The following is a 24,386-nucleotide window of genomic DNA, read 5'->3' as shown; positions in this document are numbered from 1 at the left end:
TAGTATTTCTTGTAGCACTGGTCTCTTATTCATGACCCCTTTCTGTGTCTGTCTGAAAATATTTTAATCTCTCCTTCATTTTTTGAAGACAGTTTTGCCAGATATAGGATTCTTGGTTGACAGTTCTCCTTCAGTATCTTAGATATATTATACAGCTGTCTTCTTGTCCCCATGATTTTTGCAGAGAAATCTGTACATAGTTATGATGGTTGGGTACATGTGTCAGCTTGACTAGGTGGCACTGGCCTGATGATTGCTGTGAGGATATTTGAGGCTGGTTAATAATCCAACAGGCTGGTTTGTCAGATCATCAGTCAATTGACTGCAGCTGACTGATGACTCATCAAGGGGCGTGCTTCCACAGTGAGAGAATGCAATTGGCTGGATTTGGTCCAGGTGATCAGTTGGAGGCTTATAAGCCGGACGGTTAGAGAACCTTCACTTCTTTCTTCAGCTGCTCAGTGAAGTATTTCCTGGGGAGCTTGTCGAAGTTGCCAGTTCGTTTCGTTTCCTGAGGAGTTCGTCAAAGTTGCCGGTTCATTTCCTGAGGAGTTCATCAAAGTTGTCGGTTCGTTTCCTGAGGAGTTCGTCGGACATCTTCCTTGGAGTTGACAGCCTGTTGACGGCTCTGCAGAACTTGGACTCGTGCGCTCCCGCAGTTGTGTGAGTCACTTTTACAATTTGATAATCAGAGACATCTCTCATTGATCCTGTTTCCAAGGAGAACCCTAACTAATACAATAGTCTTATTGATTTTCCCTTGTATGTGATGATTGCTTTTCTCTTGCTGCTTTTAGAACTCTCTTTGTTTTTGACATTGGACAATCTGATAGGTAACTGTCTTGGAGTAGTTCTGTTGGGAGATATTCTGTTTTGAATATGCTGTATTTCTTGAACAGGCAATCTTAAGATTTGGGAAATTTTCAGTGAATAGTTTTTCTAATATTCTTTCTTCCCCCTTTTCCCCCTCTTCTCCCTCTTGGATACCCCTAACTCATATATTTGCATGTTTCATGATGCCATTCAGCTCCCTAAGACCTTGCTTGCATTTTTCCATTCTTTCAGCCATCTGTTCTTTTGTATGTATGAATTCAAATGTCTTATCTTCCAGTTCACTGATCCTTTTTTCTGCCTGTTCAAATCTACTGTTGTATCCCTCCATTGTCTTTTTCATCTACTCTATTAGGTGCTTCATTCCTGTAAGTTCTGTCATTTGTATTTTCAAGTTTTTGAATTCTTCTTTATGGTCATAATGTCTTCCTTATATCCTTCATCGCTTTTGGTATATCATCCCTCAGTTTATTAAATCAATGATTTAGGAGTTTTGTTTGATCTTCCTTCAGTTCATTGAATTGATGTATCTTTAGTTGCCTAAACACTTGAATCTCAGTTGAACTATTAGTTTGTTCCTTTGGATAGTACATATTTTCATTTCCTAGCATGGCTTATTATCATTAAAATTAAACATGTTAGAATAATGTTAAATACTTAAAACTCTTTAGTTAATGCATTACTGAAACAGAAACACAAATTTTTTTCTTAGCCACTGAAGCTTTATTACATTTCATTTTGCATCCCCCTTTTGGTCAAAAAGATGTCTAAATCCCATGATGCCAGGTCCAGATTCATTCTCTGGAGTCATATCCTGCATTGCCAGGGAGATTTTTACCCCTGGGTGTCAGGTCCCATGTAGGGAGGAGAGTAGCAAAATCACCCACCAAGGTGGCTTAGAGAGAGAGGGCCACATCAGAGCAACAAAGAGTTTCTCAGGGGAAGACTCTGGCACAATTATAAGCAGGTTAACCTCTCCTGTAACAACAAGCTTCATAGGGGCCAGGCTTAAGACAGAGCCTAAGCACATCAAGCCATCAGCCCCCAGTGTTTCTGAGAACATCAGCCACAATCCAGGTGAGGAAGTCCAAAACCTCTGCATTCTCCTCCATGTCTTCAGGGGGTCCCCAAATATATATTTTTATTGTCTACTCAAATAACTTTAGAATTGTCATTGTTTCATTCTAATCTATAGAGACCTATAGCTCACCTCCTATTCAAACTTCCATGCAATTGTAGTGTTGGAACAAACTGACTGTAGAAGCCATACTGTTTAGAAAATATAGATCCTACACCAAATAAACATCTCTTCTATTCGTCTCACTTGGAAGTTAAAGTTTGAATGCAGTCAGTTTCAACCTTTACCCTTTTGCCCAGTTTGCTCTAGACTTAACCAGATCTGCTTTATTCATATCTCTGATTGAAGTCTGGGCTATACTTCAGCTTTTTTTAACTGTTGCTCTATGTGTTAATACTGATATTCACATCTGCTGAGCTCTAGCTCTGAATTTCCAGTGTAACACAGATACCCAATATTCCAGAGACCAATCAATTTGTACACTAAGTGATCAACATCTCAGAGTTCAGTGATAGTCATTGCAATTCAGGAGTACATTAGACTGCTGTAAGAGCCTACAATCTAGGGACAATTAAAATAATAATTTCCCTGTTAGGCTGTGCTCTAAGATTCAATTCTGAGTTTGCACATTGTAGTTAGTCCATACTGGTGAGGCATTATAATGTTTGCCTTGGTTTCTTGTGTACTTCTCACACATGCTGTCAACAGTTTCCATTCACCTTGTTGCATGTCTCACAACTTCTCTCCATCTCATAGTTGCTCAATATTCCATTGCATGCATACCCCACAGTTCACCATACTGTTCCTTAGTCAATGTAACCTTAGGCTACCTCCACCCACTGCAAATCATGAATACTGGCTCCATTAACACATGTGCAAGTGTCCATTCATGTCTCTGCTCTTGGATCCTCCAAATACATACCCCATAATTAGGTTGTAGGACCTTATCACCCCTCATACTTAGCTTCTTGTGGAGCACCTACAGTGACCTCCAGAAAAGTTCCCCATTCTGCCTCCTCACCAGTAGTAAATAGGTACATCCCTTTATCAATGTTTTCTCCATCACTTATACCTCTATTTATATTTTTCCTACATTCTTATAGAGATATATATTCACATAACATACAGCCATTCGTTGTGCATAATCATTTGTTCACAGCATCATACAGTTGTACATTTATCACCACAGTCAGCACTAGAACATATTGATTATTATGAAAAAGTGTTTTTATTTTGGTGAATAATAAAAAAGATAATAAAAATAAAAATAAAAATGTCATACAATACAATATAATAGTAAGGACAAAAAACAATACCAATACCAAAAATCCCATATCTCTCCCTTATATCCCACTCTCATACACATTTAACTTTGGCATATTGCCTTGTTAAATTTAATGGAAGCTTATTGGAATGTTACTGTTGACCATAGATTCCAGTTTGCTTTGATTATGTTTCTTCCAAAATCCCATCCCTTTTTCAAAACTCTGCATGGTTGACATTCATTTGTTCTCCCTCATGTGAGAACATATTTATTTTTGTACATTTAGCAACAGTCATTGGCCACTCCAGTTTTTGCCAAGTTATACAGTCCCAGTATTCATCTTTCTTTACCTCTGGTGTCATAATTCCCCTATCCCACCTCTTTCAGCTTTACTCACAGATATATATGTACTGACAATACTGTGCTACCATAACACAATATTATGCTATTTCTGGATATATACAATCAATCCTGCTGTATATTTCTGTAGCCCTTCAGCATCAAATGCCTGATCTCTACACTTTTTCTATCTCCTGGTAGCCTGTGTTATCAGCTTGTAACTCTTGAAGATTGCTCATTAGTCTTATTTCATATTAGTGAGACCATAAAGTGTTTGTCCACTTGTTTCTGGCTAACTTCACTCAACATAATGTCCTCAAGTTTCATCCATGTTATTATATATTCCATGTCTTTGTTCTGTCTTACAGCTGCATAATATTCCATCCTGTGTGTATACCACAGTTTGTTTATCCACTTGTCCATTGGTGGACATTTGAGCTGCCTCCATCTCTTGGCAGTCACAAATAATGCTGCAATAAACATCAGTCTGTAACACATAATTTTTAACAAGAATTCCTAGAATAAGAGTGGGACATTTTGGGATTATTAAGAAGGAGTGAGGAAAAGATATACTATGGAGTGCATAAGGCAATGGAGGAGTTTGCAGGAGCTTAGAGATTATACCATCTATTCCTAGAATAGAGACTGGAGAGTAAATCAGTGGCTTGGAGAGTAAAGGAATGAAACATTTTTAACTGCAACTGCGAGCATTACCCATGGTATCATCAGTGTAATGTTGGTGACTGGAGCTTTTTCAGTACCTGGACAATTCAGTTGTCCATGGTGAGCCTCAGGAGATTGAGGAGATTGAGCTGTGGACCAGATTGGCTTTGAGAGTTTGATATACTGCAGCTGGGAGGGGCCTGAAAGCAGTCAGATTCAGTGGCTTCCTGTTTGCAAAGTGGACTGGGCTCAAGTTTTTCTTTTTCTTTAAGGCTTTTGCTAATAATTGTCACATCTATTTTTAAGAGTTAGCTTTAGCTTTTGTTTTCTCCTGCTCCTGGTGACAGCACTTCTGGTTTTTATTATTAAACACATTGAAGCCTAGATTTTTGGAGTTTTGAGGCAGATTTTAATTTTTAGAGTTTGCAGCATATGTCAGAAGTGGCTTGAGAAATGAAGTGAAGATTTAGGAGTAGGTAGCCTAGGCATATCAGGAAAGAGATGAGCATAGCATAGGAGGGCATTTCTAAGACAGGAGAGAAAAAGAGGAGTTTTATAGCATGAGTTTAGGTGCTGTTTTGTTTGGGAAAGGCCAGAAAGAGAGAGAAGGGATCATGGATGCAGATGGGCCCCTCTGATCCAGTCACTTCTTGCAAAAGAAGGATAGGCTGATGTCAATAGAAGCAGGTTCTTTGTGGGGAAGAAAAGAAGGGTTGAGATTCTTAGATGGAATCTAGAGATGGGGGAGGGTTGTATACTGGTTGTGGTTTAACAGCAGTTTCAGCTTGGCTAGGAGGGGCTGTGTAAGGAGAAGGAGGGGAAATGTGGCAGCTGCAGCTAAGGCCCTAGCAGGAATGGGGTGCAGCAGCATCAGTGGCATGGAGCCCCAGCAGGGCTGGGTGGGCACTGAGCACAGTGAATGCTGGGGGATGAAGCCAGGTGAGGAGCTCAAGAAGATTTGAGGAGAAAGTTTTGGAAGGATTGAAGAAAGTGTTGGGAGGAGGAGGAGAGGATTTGGTGAGTGGAACAGGTTTGGCAAAAAGAGGGGCAGAGAGAGAGGGAGAGAATAGGGGCACTTGCACAGGTTGTAAAAGGCCTGAACATATGGGATTTCACTGCTCTTGGCAAGATGCTGACAATAATTGTCAAGGTTGAATGAATTTGGAGGGGGAGTTAAGGGTTCAATTTTTTGGCCAGGTTTATCTATATTGTGTCTATGTGGCCCATGATTAGAATGAGGGTGTACAGGGTAAGGAGAAATTCCAGCTTCCAAGCTTAGGAACAATCAAGAGGGCATCCCTACTTGAGAGTTCCCAAGCTCCAATGCAGTGATCAGGGAGAGGATGGAAGCATCCCACTGTACTACTCACCCCTAGGGTTCTGGACCCAAACTGGGGTAGCACTCACCTAGAGCTAGGATTCCCATGAATGTTGTCTCTGTCAACACAGAGGGTGATGGAGAGAGAAAGAGAAGGCACTTTCTCCTTACCCTGAGGTTATTTCCTGGTGGTGGATGTTGGAGTCAGGCAAATGGGTTCAGATCCACCTGATGGAGATTTTGTCTCTTTTCTTGATCCTGGGGTTCAGTGACAATATATTTTAGGTTTTTCAATTGAGAAAAGGTGAGACAAAACTTGTTGAAAAGTAGTTTTATTGCCTGGCTTTGCACAGACAGTCTGAAGCCTAAGAAAATGGCAACAGCCCTTCCTTTCCTTTTAAGAGTTTTGAGTATTTGTGCATAGAAACAGCTGATTTTATGTGTTGATATCTTACCTAACAATAGTGATGATTTCATTCATTTACTTTAGTTAGGTTTGGTTCATTTTTGGGGGATTATATACATCAAGGATCATGTCATATGAGAATAGAGAATTTTTATTACTTTCAATTCCAATTTTGATACTATTTGTTTCTTGTTCTTGCCTAATTACACTGCCTGGAATATCCAGCACACTGTTGAATAGCAGTGGTCAAATTGGGAATCCTTGTATTGTTCCTGATGTTGGGGCAAAACTTTCATTTATCCATTACTCAGTATGATATTAAATATGAGTTTTCCATTAATACCTTTTCATGAAATTTTTAACCATGAATGGGTGCATAAATTTGTTAAATCATATCTCTACATGAAATAAGATGATCATATGGGATTTAATTTTTTCATTTTATTCTATTAATGTGGTTTATTAGACTGATTTTTCTTTTTTTGAACCCCCTTGCCATACTGAGATATTTCACTCTTTGTTTTGCTGCATAATACGTTTTATATTACATTGGAAATTGTTTGCTGGATTTGTTGAGGATGTTTTTCATATATATTTTATGCAATTTTTTGAGATATAATCATAAAACACACAGTCAAATTGTACTCTTTCACAGTAGTGTCATATAATTGTGCTTTCATCACCACAATCAAACTTTGAATATTTTCATTACATACAAAAAATTAAAATTAAAACCGAAAAAGAACATCCAAAAAATCCCATTCCCTTCCTCACCACATTGTTCATTTACTTTTCCAATACAGTTTAATTGAGACATATTCAAACACCCTATAATCATCCAGTGTAAAATCAATTATTCACAGCACCAACATACATCACCAGAATCAATTTTTGAAACTTTTCCTTACCCCAAAATACAAATGAAAGCATGAAGAACTCAATTCTTTCCATCCCATCCATCCTACCCTTTTCTTCATCTAATTTTTGCCCCATTTTTCCATTCATCTGTCCATATCCTGGATAATGGGAGTGCAAGCTACAAGGTTTTCACAGTCACAGTCACAGTATGCAATCTACATAGTTATGCAATCACCTTCAAGAGTCAAGTTCACTGGGTTGCAGTTTGACAGCTTCAGATATTTCCCTCTAGCCATTCCAACATACTAGAGACTAAAAGGTGATATCTATATACTGCATAAAAATACCCTCCCGAATGATCTCTCAACTCCTGTTGAAATCTCTCAGCCACTGGAACCATATATCATTTTATCTATCTTCCCCCTTTTGATCAATAAGATCCTCTCAATCCCACAGTAGTGGGTCCAGGCTTATCTCCAGGAGTCATTTCTCTCATTGCCAAGGGATTCACATTCCTGGGAATCACAGCCCATATAGAGGGAAGTGTAGTGAGTTCACATGCCTAGTGGGCTTAGTGAGATTAGGGGCCATATATGAGCAAAAAAGAGACTCCTTGGGGGGTACCCCTAGGCAAAATTATAAGTGGGCTTAGCATCTCCCTTGTAGTAACTAGTCTCATACGGGAAAGCCCCCTTATCAAGGTTTTGGCTCCTAAATTTGCAGTACTCAGTGTTTGTGTGAAAATTAGCAATAGCCATGGTGGGGAAGTCCAACACTTCCATATTTCTCCCCAGCTCCTCAGTGGGTCCCCACAAATACACTTATACTCTCTGCCCCCCATATCACTCTGGGACATATTGGGATTTCACACCAGCCTGTAGAAATGCACCAATCCCACTTCCCATTCAAAGCACCATGCACCTATAGTGTTCAAACCAACTGACTGTACAAGTTAAATTGTCTAGTGTGCTACAGAAAATAAAGATCCTGCACTAGATAAACACCTTCTTCCTTGGTCTCAAACTTAAGTTTTAGTTTTAAAATCCAGTCAGTATCATCCTTTATCCTTGGGCCTGATTTACCTTTGTCCTAACCAGCTCCTCTTCATTCATATTTCTAATTAAATTCTGAATTCTTTTTCAGCTCTTTCAACAGTTGCCATATGGGGTGACACTGATATTCATAGATGCCAAGATCTAGCTCTGAGTCTCTTGTGTCACAAAGATATCCAAAGTTCCAGAGACCAACCAGGTTATACACAAGGAGCTCAGCACCTCATGATTTGGAGATAACTAATACAACTCAGGTATACATGTGACTAAGAGCTTACAATCTAGGGATAATTACAATAAGCATTTCCCTGATAAGCTGTGCTCTAAGATTCAGTTCTCAGAGTTTACACACTATAGTTAGTGCATATTAGTGAGGGATCACAATGTTTGTCCTCTCATTTCTGGCATGCTTCACTCAAAATGCTTTACTCAAATTCCATTCACTTGTGTGTCTCACAGCTTCATTTCTAATTGTAGCCACTCAATATTCTATTGCTTGCCTATGCTACAGTTCACCAATCTGTTCATCAGTCCATGTACTCTTGGACCACCTCCATCTATTGCAAATAGTGAATATTGCTGCCATATATACCAGTGTGTAAATGTCCGTTTATGTTCCTACTGTGTGATCATCCAAGTATATACCCCATACTGAGATTGCAGGACCTTGACCCCACATACCTAGATTTTGTGGGACCATGCTACTGTCGTCCAGAGAGCCTATACCATTCTAATTTCCACCAATAGTGAATACATGCATCTCTCCATGTTCTCTCCAGCACTTGTGTCCCTCTGTGTAATTTTTCCCTGAAGTTTTATAGAGATATATTCAAATACCATGCAATCTTTCACAGTGTAAAATCAATTGTTCACAGTATCATCATATGGTTGTGCATTCATCACCAAAATTAGCACTTACACAGGATCATTACTCAAAAAAAAAAAAAAAGAATTGAAACAAAAGAACAATAAAAAGGATAAAAGGAAAAGTTAAAATAAAACACAGCAATAAGGTCAGTCAACAACACCACTACCAAGAATCCTGTACCCTTCTCCAAACCCCTCCCTCCCAGACATTCAGCTTTGGTATATTGCCTCTGTCACATTTAATAGGAGTATACTACAATGTTTTGTTAACCCCAGACCCAACTTGCATTGGTTATATTCTTTCCCCTAATACCCTCCAATTTTCAACTTCCCATAAGATTACCTGTCACCTGTTCTCCCCATTTAAAAAATTTTTACTTTTGTTTACTTAGTCACCATCTTTGACCACACTAGTTTTCACCAGGCTACACAGTGTCAGTTTCTACTGTCCATCCTTCTGTCTGTTATCAGATATGCTCCCAGCCCTCCTCCCTCAATGCTACTTACAGACATCCTTGTTTGGTGCACCAACAACACTGTTACCATCACACAACACTGCACTCTCTATTTCTAGATCTACACAGTCAATCCTGTTGCAGAAATCCTCAAGAAAATACTCTCAAATCAAATCCAACAGCACATTAAAAGAATTATACACCATGATCAAGTGGGATTTATTCCAGCTATGCAAGCAAGGCTGGTACAACAAAAGAAAATCAATTAATGAAACACACCATATCAATAAATTGAAACAGAAGAAACACATGATCATCTCAATCACTGCAGAAAAGGAATTTGACAAGATTCAACATCCTTTCTTGATGAAAACACTTCAAAGGGTAGGAACAGAAGGAAACTTTCTCAGTATGTTAAAGGTAATATATGAAAAACTCACAGCTAAAATCATACTCAGGGAAAGACATGAAGCTTTCCCTCTAATTAGGATCATGAAAAAGACAGGGATGCCCAATGTCACCTTTGTTATTCAGCATTGTGCTGGAAGTTCTAGCTAGAGCAATTAGGTGAGAAAAATAAATAAAACACATCCAAACTGGAGAAGAAAAATTAAAACTTTCAGTGTTTGCAGATGTCATGATCCTCTATGTAGAAAATCCAGAAAAATCTATAGCAAAGGTACTAAAGCAACATTTCAGGCTACAAGATCAACATGAAAAATCAGGAGTTTCCCTATACACAAATAATGAGAAACAGGAAGAGGAAATCAAGAAAAACATTCATTTACAATAGCAATAAAAAAAATCAAGTATTTAGGAATAAACTTAACGAAAGCCACAAAAGACCTATAAAGCAAAAACTACAAAAAACTACATAAACTACAAAAAAAATGCATATATATTCTTCAGGGATAGTCTGCATTTTTCTTTTCTTGCAATGCTTTTTTTTTACCTTCTGTATCAGAGTAACGCTCCATAAGACCATAAGTTAGGAAGTGTTCTTTGGCCTCTTTTTCATAAAAGTTTGAGAAGGATTTATATTAATAATCCTTTAAATATTTGGAAGCATTCAGTGGTGAAGCTATCTGATCCTGAATTTTTATTTATTGGGAGATTTTGATTACTGGATCAATCTCTTGACTTGCTTATGTTCAGTACAGATCATCTATATTTTATTGAATCAGTATTATTAATTTTCATTGTTTTTGGAATTCATTTCCCTTGTATTTTTCATGCTTTTTTCCATCTTTGTTTACATAATTTGTTCATAGTATTCTCTTATAATCATTTTTATACTTTATGGCTTTTGGCATTTGCACACTTTTATTACTGATAATTTTTATTTTTGTTGCCATTTGCACATTTTCATTTTTACTTTGGTCAGTCTATCTAGATGTTTGCCAATTTAATTGCTGTTTTCAAATAACCAACATTTAATTTTGTTAATGCTCTCTTTTTTTAAATTCTCTGTTTCATTAATGTCTATTCTATTCTTTTTATTTATTTCCTTCTGCTTTCTTTGGAGCTACATTGCTGTACTTTACCTATTTTCTATGGTTATGCAGTTAAGCCTTTGATTTTCACACATTTCTCTTTTCAGTGTATGCATTTAGGCCTATAAATTTCCTTCTGCGCACTGCCTTTACTGTGCCCAATACATTTTTTGCATTTTACAAATATAAATGTGTGTGTGTGTGTCTATACATATATATATTATTGAGATTGTTAACATACAACTATCCAAAGACCCAAAGTGTGCAATCAACTGCCAATTTTACCATCATACAACTGTGCATCCATCAACAGAAATTTTTTTCAATATTTAGAACAATTTAGTTACTCCAGAAAAGAAATAAAGACAAAAAAAGGAAACTCAAATCCTCCCATACCCCTAAACATGCCCCCTTCCATTATTGATTTATTGTTTTGATATAGTACATTTGTTACCATTGATAAAAGAATATTAAAATACTTACTGTAGTGTATAGTTTGCAATACATATATATTTTTTCTTCCTATATGCTCCTCTATTATTAACTTCTAGTTATAGTAATATACATTTGTTCTAGTTCATGAGAGAGATTTCTAATATTTCTATAGTTAATCATGGACGTTGTCTACCACAAGATTCACTGTTTTATACATTCTCATCTTTTAACCTCCAACTTTCCTTCTGGTGACTTGCATGACACTGAGCTGATCCTTTCCACCACCTTCACACACTTATTCAGCACTGTTAGTTATTCTCACATCATGCTACCATCACCCCTGTCCATTCCCAAATGTTTTAACTTCAACTTAAACATTCTGCTCATAATAAGCAACCACTCCCTATTCTTTAGCCTGATTCTAAATCCTGGTAACTTATATTTCATGTCTATGAGTTCACATATTATAATTAGTTCATATCAGTGGGACCCTGCAATATTTGCCTTCATGTGTCTTATTTCACTCAATATAGTGCTTGTAAGGTTTCATCAACCCATTTATTTTGAGATGGTTTTGTTCACACACCATACATTCTATCCTAAGTAAACAATCATTGGTTCCCTGTATAGTCACGTATTTATCTATTCCACACCATTGCCACTGTCTATATAAGGACATCTCTACTTCTTCCACAAAGATGGAGGTAGAGTCAAAGAAGACAGAGAGGCAAAAGAAAAAGAAAAGAGAAAGAAAACAAACACAACCCAAACAAAACTTGACAGATAGAAAGCAATAAAATGAAAGATAGCATTAATCTAAAGTAGAATAGAGAGTCAGGCAACATCACCAATGCCAGGAATCCCATACACTTTCCCTTTTCCCCACGTTGCATATACCTTTAGCTTTGGTATATTGCCTTTGTTATATTAAATGAAGCATAATACAATGTTTCTGTAAATTATAGTCTCTAGTTTGCTTTGGTTTTATTTCCACCTCAATCCCACCCTATTTTTAACAACTTGCAGTGCTTGCATTCATTTATTCTACCTCATGTAAAAACACATTTGTACCTCTTATTACAATCATTGAGCACCCTAGGTTTCCCTGAGTTACACAGTCCCAGTCTTTATTCTTCATCTTTTATTCTGGTTTCCCACATGGTCCCAACCTTCCTGTTTCAAACATACTCACAGCCATCTTTGCTGAGTATACTCACATTGCTGTGCTACTATCTCCCAAATTATTTAGCAAACCTTTCACTCCTGTATTTTCCTTTGTGTCTTCAGTGCTTCCTTAAATGTTTCCTGTAGAACAGTTATCTTTTTCACAGTCTCTCTCATTGTCTGTTTGTCAGAGAATATTTTAAGCTCTCCCTCATATTTGGAGGACAGTTTTGCTGGATATCAGTTTCTTGGTGGTATTTCTCTCAGTATCTTCAAAATATCACCCCACTTCCTTCTTGCCTCCATGATTTCTATAGAGAAATCACCACACAGTCTTATCAAGCTTCCTTTGTATGCGATGGATCACTTTTCTGTTGTTGCTTTCAGGATTCTCTCTTTATCTTTGATGTTTGAAAATCTGATTTTTAAGTTTCTTAGTGTAGGGCTATTCAGATCTATTGCCTTTGGGGTACACTGCCCTTCTTGGATCTGTAATTTTCTGTCTTTCATAAGAAATTGGAAACCTTCTTTGATTATTTCCTTTATTATTGCTTCTCCCCTTTTTCCCTCCCCTTCTCCTTCTGGGACACCAATTGTACATATATTCTTACTTTTCATTTTTTCCTTAAGTTTTTGGAGACATTGCTCATATTTTTCCATTCTTTTCTCTATCTTTTCATTTGTGTGTAGCCTTTAAATGCCTTGTTTTCCAGTTTCTTTGTGTTTTCTTCTGCCACTTGAGATCTGCTGTTGTATGTTTCTGTCATGTCTTTCATCTCTTGTTTTGTGCCTTTTTTCCATAGAATCTGCCAGTTGGTTTTTTTGAACTTTCAATTTCTCCCTTATGTACATGCAGTGTTTTCATTATATGATTCAGGTCTTTTGCTATGTCTTCCCTAAAGCTTTTGAATTGACTTATTATTTGTTTCAATTCCTGTATCTCAGTTGAAGTGTAAGTTTGTTCCTGAGCACTGCCTTTACTCTATCCCATTACTTTTGATATATTCATTTCTTATTTTTGTTCATCTCAAGATATGTACTGATTTCCCTTGTGAATTTTCTTGTGTCCATTAATTAAGAGTCTGTTATTTGGAACTTAGAATAGGTAATGAGATCTTGTTATTCTCTACTTGTTAATGTAAGATTCTGATACATACCAGGGTACTTTGGAAAGAAAATAAAAAAAAGCATTTGCAGAATTCCTTGAGGGACTGAAGTAAAATGTGGAAACAATGAGCTTCCCTATCTTGGGATCTCCTTATATTCTCTAAAACATCAGGGACACCCAATCTTATAAGCCAAGCCCTTAATCTTTATGCTTGTCCTTATATAACTTATCTTATAATGGTGAAGCTAAGCATACTTATAATTATGCCTGAGTTGTTCCCAGAGAACATTGTTTGCTGCCTAGCTATGGTGTCTCTCTCACAGCCATCTCTGTAAATAAACACACTAACCTCCCCCATATAAGTCATGACTCCCAGAGATGAACCTTGCCCTGCATAATGGGGTTGTGAATGCCTTCCTCAACAAAAGGGTGGAATGAAACAGAATACATTTTCAATGGCTATGATATTTCAAATAGAGCCAAGAGGTCATTCTGGAGGTTACTCTTAGGTAAACTTTAATCAGATATTGCAATTTGCCACTGTTTGCCAAGCACCAACCAACCATTCCTGAAAACCCTAAAGAAAGAACTGGGATCTATCTAAGACTATATAAAAGTGAAATTATTAAGTTTATTTTTTCAGAAACATAAAGCCTCCAGATTGTTTCTATGCCAGATAAGCCCTGAAACCCAGTGGTACCAGCCTCTTCAAGAACATCAACCTGTTTCAATCCTTACCACATAATGTTGACACCCTTTTCAACAAGAAGTAGTTAGAATGGTCATTTCCATGATATCCAGAAAATTAAGAGAATGATTAAGAGGGAGGAGTTGTAATGGAGAAGTATTTAACAAATGAGTATATCTTCTGACTCATATAGATGTTTATTTTTAGCTGCTAGTGTATTAGAGTAGCCAGAAGGAAATACATGAAGTTGTTGAACTTATTCCAGTTGCCTTGATCTTTGGTATTGATTGTATAACCATACAAATTTTATCTTGTAAGTGTGATTGTTAAAAACCTTGTTACTGACACCTCCTTTATCCAGTGAATGGGTAGATGACAATTAAGAAAAGACATACATAAATAATAATAATAATAACTAAAAGTTTTGGAATATGGGGGAAAGTACCCCTGTATAAACTATGGACAATTGTGACTAGTACTATTTTAATAATCTTTCATAACTTGTAACAAATTTATCCATTTCTTAAAATAAGAATTGCAAAAAATTGCTATCATTAATTATAACAAGTTTTCCACACCAACGTAAATGTTGATGGTGAGGTGGTGTATGGGAATCCTGTATTTTATGCATAACATTAGGCATAAACTCACAACTTCTATAATAAAAGGAGTGCATTATTTGACATCCATATATTTGTGGATTTTCTTGTTCTCTGCCGGCTAATGCTTCCCAAATTCATTCCATTGATGTCTGAAAAGATGCTTTGTATGATTTCAATCTTTTCATGTTTATTGAGGCTTCTTTTTCTGATACAACATGTGGTCTATCCTAGAGAACAGTGCATGTGTACTTGAGAAGAATCTGTGTTCTGTTTGCTGGGGTCTAATGTTTTGTATATACCTGTTGGGAGTAGTTTATTGATCATAATATTCAAGTTCTCTCTTTCCTAATCTTCTCTCCAGATGTGCTATCTATTGATGGAAGTGGTGTATTGCAGTCCCCAACTATTATTGTAGAGATAGTTATTTCTTTCTTCAGTTTTCCCAGTGTTTGTCTTATGGTCATGTGCCTAAATACTTATGATTGTGATTTCTTCTTCGTTAAACTGAAACTTTATTAAAATATTTTCCCTCTTTCTTTCTCATTACAGCTTTTGACTAAATTTCTATTTTGTATTACACTAGTATAGCTAGAAAAGCTCTCTTTTGGTACTATTCACATTGACAATTTTCTTCCAATCTTTCACTTTCAAGCTATTTGAATCTTTATGTCTAAGGTGTATCTCTTGTAAACAACACATACATGGATCATGATATTTTATTCCTTTGTGAATATTTCTTTTGACTGGGGACTTCAATCTTTTAACATTCAGCATTATTACTATAAAGGCAGTAATTATTTCCACCATGTTGTCAAGTGGTTTTTCTTATGTCACATCTTTTTTGTCTCTCTTCCCTTTACTGCTGCCTCCTTTCAATATAGTTTATCTTTTGTGAAGTACCTGATACCTTTCTCATTTTTGATCTGTATATATTTTAAAATAATTTCTTTGTGGTTACTCTGTGGTTTCTATTACAAACCTACATCTGTAACCTACTAATTTGAAAAGATTTCAACTTACATTTAATAGCAACCATGACCTACACTCTGAGGTATCTTTATTTCCCCTCTTTATGTGGTTTTTGTTTAAATTACCAATTAAAATATCATGATACTGTTATCAAGAAATGTAACGCTTTGTTAATCAATTATATTCTAACACTTATAGAAATGGAGAGTAGAATCTATGTTGAGGACACAGTAGTATTGTGTTTTGCATGTCTTCTCTTTCTACACCAACTAGGAAGGTAAAATCACTGTCCTCCCCACTATGTGGGACATGATTCCTGGGGATGTAAATCTCCCTGTCAATATGGTACATGACTTCTGGGAATGAGCCTGGACCCAGCATTGTAGGATTGAGAAAACCTTCTTGACCAAAAGGAAGAAGAGAAATGAAACAAAATAAAGTTTCAGTGCCTGAGAGGTTTCAAAAGAATTTGATTGTTCATTCTGAGGGTAACTTTGATGCATTGTATACATATCTCTTTTTAGATTTTAGTTTATAAGAATAGATAGAAGGAAATGTCTGAAACTTTGAACTGCAATCCAGTATCCTTGATTCTTTTAAAACTATATAGCTTATATGGTGTCACTCTGTGATTGTTAAAACTTTATGGCTCACACTCCCTTTACCCAGTGTATGAATAAATGAGTAAAGTGAGGAAAAAAATTAAATGAATAATGGGGGGAGGGGCATGGAATATTTTGCATGTTCTGTTTTACATGAATTTTTTTCTTATTTTAATTTTTTGGAGTAATGAAGTTCAAAAATTGTGATGATGAATGCACAATTATATGATGATACTGTGAACATTTGCACACATTGGAAGATTGTATGGTATGTGAATGTATTTCAATAAAATTTCATTATACTTAATGATTATAGGCAATTTAAACCCTAGGATTGGGAAGAAGGAAATGAGCTCCATTCCCAAACCACCTAGCCATATTAAGAAATCATAAAATATAATAAACTCATAAAACTGCAAGTGTCTCTTCACAGAGGACATGATTTTCCATATAAATTTCTCAAGGAATCTACACAGAAAAATAAACTTCCTGGAACTAATAAACTTTTGCAGAAGCAAAGGTTTCAGGATCAACACCTTAGAATCAATTGTATTTCTAAGTAATAGTAATGAAAAACTTGAAAGCCAAAATGAAAGAGAATAGTACAGTTAACTACAATACTAAAGGGAAATGAAATACTAAGATAAATATCTAAAAGCAATATGTACAAAATCTTTAGGCTGCAAACTGATGTTTGAAGAAAGATATCAAATATCTTACTAAGCTGAGAAACACATAGTGTTTATGGAGTGCAAGAATCATACTAAGGTGCCACTTTTTACACTGATCTATACATTTACCAGAATGCTAGTGAAAACATCAGCAGCCTTTTGGTAAGTCTAGATTAACTGATTTTACATCTTACATGGCAAAGTCAAAAAACTAGAATAGACAAAACAATTTTAAAGAAGAATAGATCTGGATGAATCACACCTATTTTAAGACTTACTCTAAGTGTAAAATTTTGGAGTATTAGTGACAGATTAACAAGGGGATCAATTATATATACAGATAGCACTGTAACTCATACAAATGTGGTCATTTGATTTTTGAAAAAATATAAAGGCTGTTTAATGGAAAAATAATATGTTCAAAAATTTATGTGGGAATCTTTGGGCATCCATATGTAAAAGAAAACAGAGGTCTTTGATCTAAACCTCATGAAGTATACCAATAATTAATTCAAAGTGTCAAATGCCAATTGATAAAATTTTTCAAAGAAAATCATCATGAATAAAGTTGACAAAGAGTTCTTAGAAAAGACACCAAAAGTACAATTCACTAAGGGGAAAACATACATTTGAATTCATTAATTTCCTTCAAAATCGTCAACGAATAGATTGGGAGAAAATATTTGCAAATCACATATTTGAGTGAATATCATATAGAACATTACAAGGTAACTTAAAGTTCAAGAGGGAAAAGATAAACAACACAATTAGAAATGGACAGACACTTCACCAAGAATATAAATCATGCAAATAAGAACATAAAAAGGTGTTCATCATCAGTAGTCATTATGCAAAAGCAAATTTATGGAGAAGTTCAATTCTTCACATTCTTTTCTCTATCCATTCTTTTGTCTGTAAAATTTCAGCTGTCTTCTCATTTGCTGAATCTTTTAATGTTATTGAAATCTGCTGTTGTATGCCTCTAGTGTATTTTAATCTCTTTTATTGTGTGTTTCTTTCATATAATTTTGTTGTGTTTCTTTTTTATATTTTCAAATACTTCTGGCCACATAGCATCTTGTTAATATCTTTTACCTGTTTATGCATATTTTCTTCCATCTTCTTGAATTGACTTATGATATTTTTCTGAACATCTTTGATTTCCCAAATTCTTGTCTCCTCTGAAGTTTTAATTTATTCCTTTGACTGGGCCATATTTTCTGCTTCTTGGTTTGGCTTGTAATTTTTTACTGTTTTCTAGGCATCTGATTATCTTTATGATTTTAATTTGGAGGTCAGTTTCTCTTTCATACCTAGGGTTGTCCTGTTGATTATTTAGTGCTAGGATCTTCATTGCCTCTTGAATCAACTTACTCTAGACTTAGAATAGCTCAGGTGTTTTCACCTTATTCATCTGATTCTTGCCCTGTTCTTGTGGTACAATTTTTGAGATTGCACATTTTGTACAGTTGTTTCACCCCCAGGATAAAACTTAGTTTACCCTGTTCCTTTTCTGGGGATGTTGATCTGTTCTATTTAGTTTTTACTTGCCTCTATATTTATTATCCCTCCTTTCATTGTCTCTAGCTGCTTTGGCCTAGAGGGGAAATTCAAGGAGAAGCATCAACCCAGAAAGGACTTTTACAAGTCAGTATTCTCCCATGAAAGGGGCATAGTCTGGTTCCAAAGACTGCAGTATAATTTGGGACATTTTTTGTAATGGTAGTAGCACTAGTGTAGTAATTACAAAATTAGTATTTTCATAGACTATGGAAAATGATGAAATACAATGATATATTTGAGAAACCAGTATTTTTACTACAGGAATAAGAAGTTAAAAATATGATGGCATATAAGTCAGGGTACTATGGAAGATTTGATTTATGTTTATTTGAATTGAGATGAATATTTTTATCTCATTAAATCCTAAAGTATACATTTAGGCATGACTGCCTTAAATTAAAAATAATTTATGAGTATTTACAATCTCATAGATAATCAATGCACTGCTGAAAAATAGAGCTAAAAGTTATATGCTAAAGTAAGATTGAAATAGCACACATTTGGACCTAAATCATAAAAACACCATTTTTCATGTTCTTGGTATATAGTTTTAGCACCATGAATGTGTGTAATAATACATTAAAGTAGTGTTAATATTTACTGCTCTATCATGAAAAATGAAAATTTGTAGAAAGTTGGTTGTATAATCATATTTTACAGGACTGATTTTTCAGATTACAGTAAAAAATGCTAAAAACATCAAATTATTACTGCTTTGGCTGGCAATCTAGAAAAACTTTTGCTGTAACTTATTCTATGATATTAAAAAAACAGAGTTGTCACTCTTCTACAATTTAGATTTCTTTTTCAACATATTAAATTGATTGTTCATAAAATGAATCCCCATTATGTTGGTTGTTATTCAGTTTTATCAAGAATAGAAGCATGTTTTCTCCAAGGTTCAAATTTTTAATTTTCCTAAGGGGAAAGGAAGCATAATATAAAATATATACTAAATCACAGTATGAACTCTTGATATAAATGAGAAGTATGTTTTTCTTTACTGATGCATTTTGGTTGACATGGATGATTTTACTTTCATTTTGTTGAAACCTTGGATAGGTAATGAAATATCTGAAACTGAGAAGAAGTAAATTTTGTGCTAAATTCTGGATTGTCTGTGCCAAAAGAAACATTTAAATATTTGTAAAGAGGTTAATATGTGAAAATGTAGACATTTGGGGAATTTTGAAACCAAATATTAATTAGTTAAGGTAAACTGCATATATTTAAATAATATTAGATTGAGTGGCTAAACAAATGTATAAAATTTTTTGAGGTTTAAAATTGTGCATATGCACACAAGTGTGTCCAGTGACAAATTACACATGTGGAAATTTATGCCATATCTGAAGCATGTTTTTGACCCTTCCACCTTAATTTATATTTCCTTGTTGAGTCCATGAGACCTAATTGTTAATAATTTTGTCACAAATTAGGTAGAGAGGTTACATTGTAGAAGTTTTTTAACTCTTCTTGTTCACCAGCTATTAGTCCATTGTGTTAAAAAGGAAGGGGAGTGAATGCTTATTTAGTAATATATTTTAAAAGAAAATTCCATAACATACCTAAGAAATTTTAAATGTAAGATTTCCTTGTTACTGATGTACTAAATAAATTATAAATTTTAAATTATTTTAAGGTTTAAGATCTATCAGTGAATGTTTTGCTTAATGAAGTCATTTTATTTTTCTATATATATATATACTGGAAACTTAAATTATCTGCTACAGAGAAGTTTTGTATATGATATGCTTGCCACTGACAATATTTAGAAACGTAAGTCAGAAATAAAAGGAAAAATTTTCTGGGTAACATGCACTGTAAGGTTAACCCTAGCCATAAGCACATCATTGCTTCTATAACTGTTTTTATCTATTTCTTTATCTATATAAAGCTATCTGTAGATATTCCTCTAAATTTATTTACCTTAATTGCCTACTGCTTATCCTCATTTGCTTACTTAATTTGAAAACTGCATTCTTGTTACTCTTTAAATTTGGTTTCCACATACCTTATATATCTTCATTTTTCTCCTTTTCCTGTGACCATGTCCATTCTTGTTTCTACATGTCCTTCCAAGTAGAGCACTTACTTTTCCATATGTTTTATCTTAGATAACTAATTTATTTGAATTGCTATCATCTTAACTTTAACAATCTCATGACTGAAATTGTGTTCTATCACATACACTAACAGAATAATTGTCTTTCAGTAAACATTGTATTTTTTGTAATTTGTATGAATTTTTCATAGCTATTTAGATTAAAATCACTGAAATTAAGATCTCCTTTTCCTTGAAGCTCACTTGCATTAAGTGTGAACAGAGAGGAATCATGTTGGAATGTGTTTACCCACCCATTATCAATTGATTTCCTCATTCTATCCCCTCTAGAAATTCAAAAGTTTCTCTCTTGACCAATGCTTATGTAATATGCAATCTAAAGTCAGCAATAATGTACATACAATTTTGTCCATAATATTCCAAAACTCTGTGCTCCTAAGGAAGAGTACCTAGTCTGTTGGTCATGTTTATTTGTGTTCTGTTATAAACACGCAATATCCACTTATTCTTTGCATTCCCTATTTACATTTTAGCATTCAATATCTTCCCTCTTCCTTTTATCTACCTTCAGTCATTTCTTTACAAATAAATGGAGCATCCCATCAATATTGAAGTGTTCTTGTATTATTCAAAGATGTACACTTTCTTCTCTGGACAATCATTGATATATTATTCAATTTGAAAGCCTAACTTAAAAATAGAATTATTATATGTAGCTTTGCCTCAAAATCTAAAGGCTATAAGCTTGTTGAGATGTGATGCTTTCAGATCAAGTACATTTTCTAAAACTCAATGATATTCCAATGTGTCCCTCCTACAATTTGCAAGGGTTATTCATAGTAGTACTTCATCAAATATCTGTTCTTCAAATTTACAGTGTACAAAAATCTATATGCACTTGTTCAATGAAATCAAGTAATAATTGTAGATATTCAGTGCATTTTTTTCTGCTTTAATTTTATTCTCTATAGCATAGTTTATATGTAATATGAGTGATTCCAGAGGAATTACCTTTATATAAACTGTCATGGAATATGTTAAATGTATACATAGAATTAAGTAAAACTTTAAAGTGCAAACAATTGTTCACTTTAGATGCCTGCAACTGAAATATTTATTTAATATTTGATCAGCAAATTAATTTTGCCCCACCAAGCTGATTGTAATATCAGTGTTATATCTGCATTGCAGAACCCACAGTGAAATCTAAATCTAAATCTTGCCAAAAATATGTCTTACTATGTCAGACACAAACTAGGCTTTTATTTTGGGGGAGGTGGCATATGATTGGAAGAAATTATTTGAAAATGTTAAAAAAAACTTTTGTAGAATTTCCCATATGTATTATAATATAGACATTTTGTAGAATAATACCTTTTGCACAATGATAAATTTGATAAAACCATGGTAATTCTATAGTCTTCTTCTAAAGTGTGTGAAACATCCTCAAAATACAAGTAAATTTGTGGGATTTCTCTCTGGTTCCATGCTGTGTCATTTTGGGAGACTGCTGGGCTCATGATCTTAAAATCATCATATACTTAAGCTGAATGAGATTGGTGGATGTCATTCTTTTCCTGGCCTTGAAAGATGGGACTATCTAAACTGAGAGATGACCACAGATAGATGATGGCATTTTTTTCATAAAATACACTGATTTATATTCTTAGAAAAAAAAGATTTTATTTCTCTACCTCACTCTTCTATAAAATTCACAGTCATTTGAGAAAACCTGGCCAAATTACTTGTTATATTTGAGACTGTAGCAGCAATAGAATGGATATTCCAGCTAAAAATAGGTACCCCTTAAAACTCAAGACACACCAGAGAAGTTGATGATTTGGTTATGATTGGATAAGTGGCATTTGTGTAAATGATTTGGCAACTTATATTGCTTCTGTAAAAACCAGACTGGAGCCAATCACACACACACCCACAGAGAGTATGTGGCTCCTGCTCTCTTCCCTTAACCAGGATACTATGCCAACTCTGCTCCAGGAAGCCCAGACCATCCTGGCCCTGTCCTTGACCCAGCATCTCCCTCTGCGTGTTTGGCTGGCATCAAGACCCAGGTGCAGATGGGCCTGTGCAGACCACCCACCCTGATCAGCCTTCCCAGCAAAGACCAACACATCCCTAGCCCTATTCCAAACATGTGCTCTGCCTGGAATTTCTCACATTGATCCCTGCCATTTGCTTCTGCTACTTTTTCTAGTGTCTTTCTCCCACATCTGGAAGGAAGCTCTGGGGAAGAAGGGCCATTTCTGCAGCTCAGCCCTTCTAAAAGCACCAGCAGGCAGAGGATTCTCATGACCTTGGATATGAGCTGCACACCACCTGTTCCCCAGATAATTCACCTGGCTGAGGCTTACTTTCCTGGTGGCTGGCACCTGTTTTAAGGAATATGACCCCCAGTCATAGAGACATCAGAGCTGAGGAGCACTATAGCACAGCCTGGTGTCAGTTGGAACCTTGCAAGAACATACTCCTGGGCCCAAAAAGGAATCATCTCCCCTTCCTTCCATAAGCAGTGTTTGTTGACCAGGTATTGTGATGCTAGAAGTCTCTTCACTTGGGCTGCTCTGAGGGGCAGAGAGAGACCTGCATGTCCTGTACTGGTGTGTGGAAAAGCCCAAAGCTAAATGCAGAGCTTGAAGTTCTGAAGTGTCTGCACCACAGTCCTGGCAATCCAACCCTCTCAAGTATGATGCTAGGCACTGTGCTACCATCACCTGGTCTTCTCCCACCTCAGAGGACCTCAGCTGCAATCAGCATGCTGGGAGGGAGTCTCAGGGCCACTGGTGAGCGCAGCTGTGGGGATAAGGTGGCTCATGAAGTGTAGGCTGTACCCCTCCAACCTGACCCTCCAATCTGCTGTCTGTGGTTATCCAGAAACCCTGGGACAGCAGGAGAGGAAAGGGCAGGTGGGGACATTGAGGAGGCTCCTTTCCTGCAGGGTCATTCACTGTAGACAGGGGCTAATGGTCTCCAAGGTCATGTACTCTGCTGCAGGCATCCTTCCAGCTGAAGATGGATCTTCTTCTGCATCCAGTGATAGTTCCTCTCTTTCCATGGGGCATGGGCATCCACATCCCCAACCCTGCCATCATGAATGACACCCTCCCATACTGATTGTTCTCATCCCCCAGCCACCCTGCATGTTACATTGCATGTTAAAATTTGTTAGTGCTTTATGGATGATTGGGAATATGTTCACTAATCATTCAGTGTGTCAGACAGAAAGGGAACATGATTGAATTCCCAGAAAGTTTTCACTGTAAGTGGGAAATTTGCTGCAGCAAAAGAGATAGTCAAATGCAGACTGAAATCCTCTAATTTCCACCCATTTCCCATGCTTATCTCAATTACTCCAGCCTCAGGAGACTTGGTCATGATCACACCATCCCAACCCTGTTAACACATCTATTTTGTCTCCACTCCTTAAAAATAGAAAGCCATGACATTATCACTCTTTAAAAATTAGAAAATATGGAAAACCAAAACAGAATATCAATATGCCTTATTTTATCTATCACTCCAGGAGCAAATGGGTTTAGTAATGTGACCTCTATCATTTTACCTCTAGCAGTCCAGGTAGGCTCCTATCTTGGAAAGTGTCTTGCAGCATGTCCTTTCTAGTGTACAGTGTATCAGAGACATCCTTCAGGCCTGAGTGTGCATCCAACCCCACCATTCCAACAGCTGTGGTTTACTTGGCAAATCTTTGACCAGCCCTGTGGAGGGTTCCAGTATTTCTTTGAACTAATGCTGAAATATTTATCTTTCTACCTAATTCTTTTGTATAAACTAAGCCATGAAGTCAGAATTCTTTCTTTCCAGGTAGCTCTTGCCCACCCTTTAGCCAAAGCAAAGTCTCCATCTCTCACCTGGGGAA

General features: G+C 35.9%; 1 pseudogene; it reads left to right on the top strand.

Moving 5' to 3' along the window:
* Positions 1-5,029: 5,029 nt before the first annotated feature.
* The window catches only part of LOC119533048, a 92,332-nt pseudogene continuing 72,975 nt past the window's right edge, over positions 5,030-24,386 (top strand).

This window comes from Choloepus didactylus, chromosome 4 (assembly GCF_015220235.1).
Source record: "Choloepus didactylus isolate mChoDid1 chromosome 4, mChoDid1.pri, whole genome shotgun sequence".
In the NCBI taxonomy this organism is placed as follows: domain Eukaryota; kingdom Metazoa; phylum Chordata; class Mammalia; order Pilosa; family Megalonychidae; genus Choloepus; species Choloepus didactylus.
The sequence above is the reverse complement of the archived record's forward strand: the minus strand, read 5'-3'. Positions and strand labels throughout refer to the sequence as shown.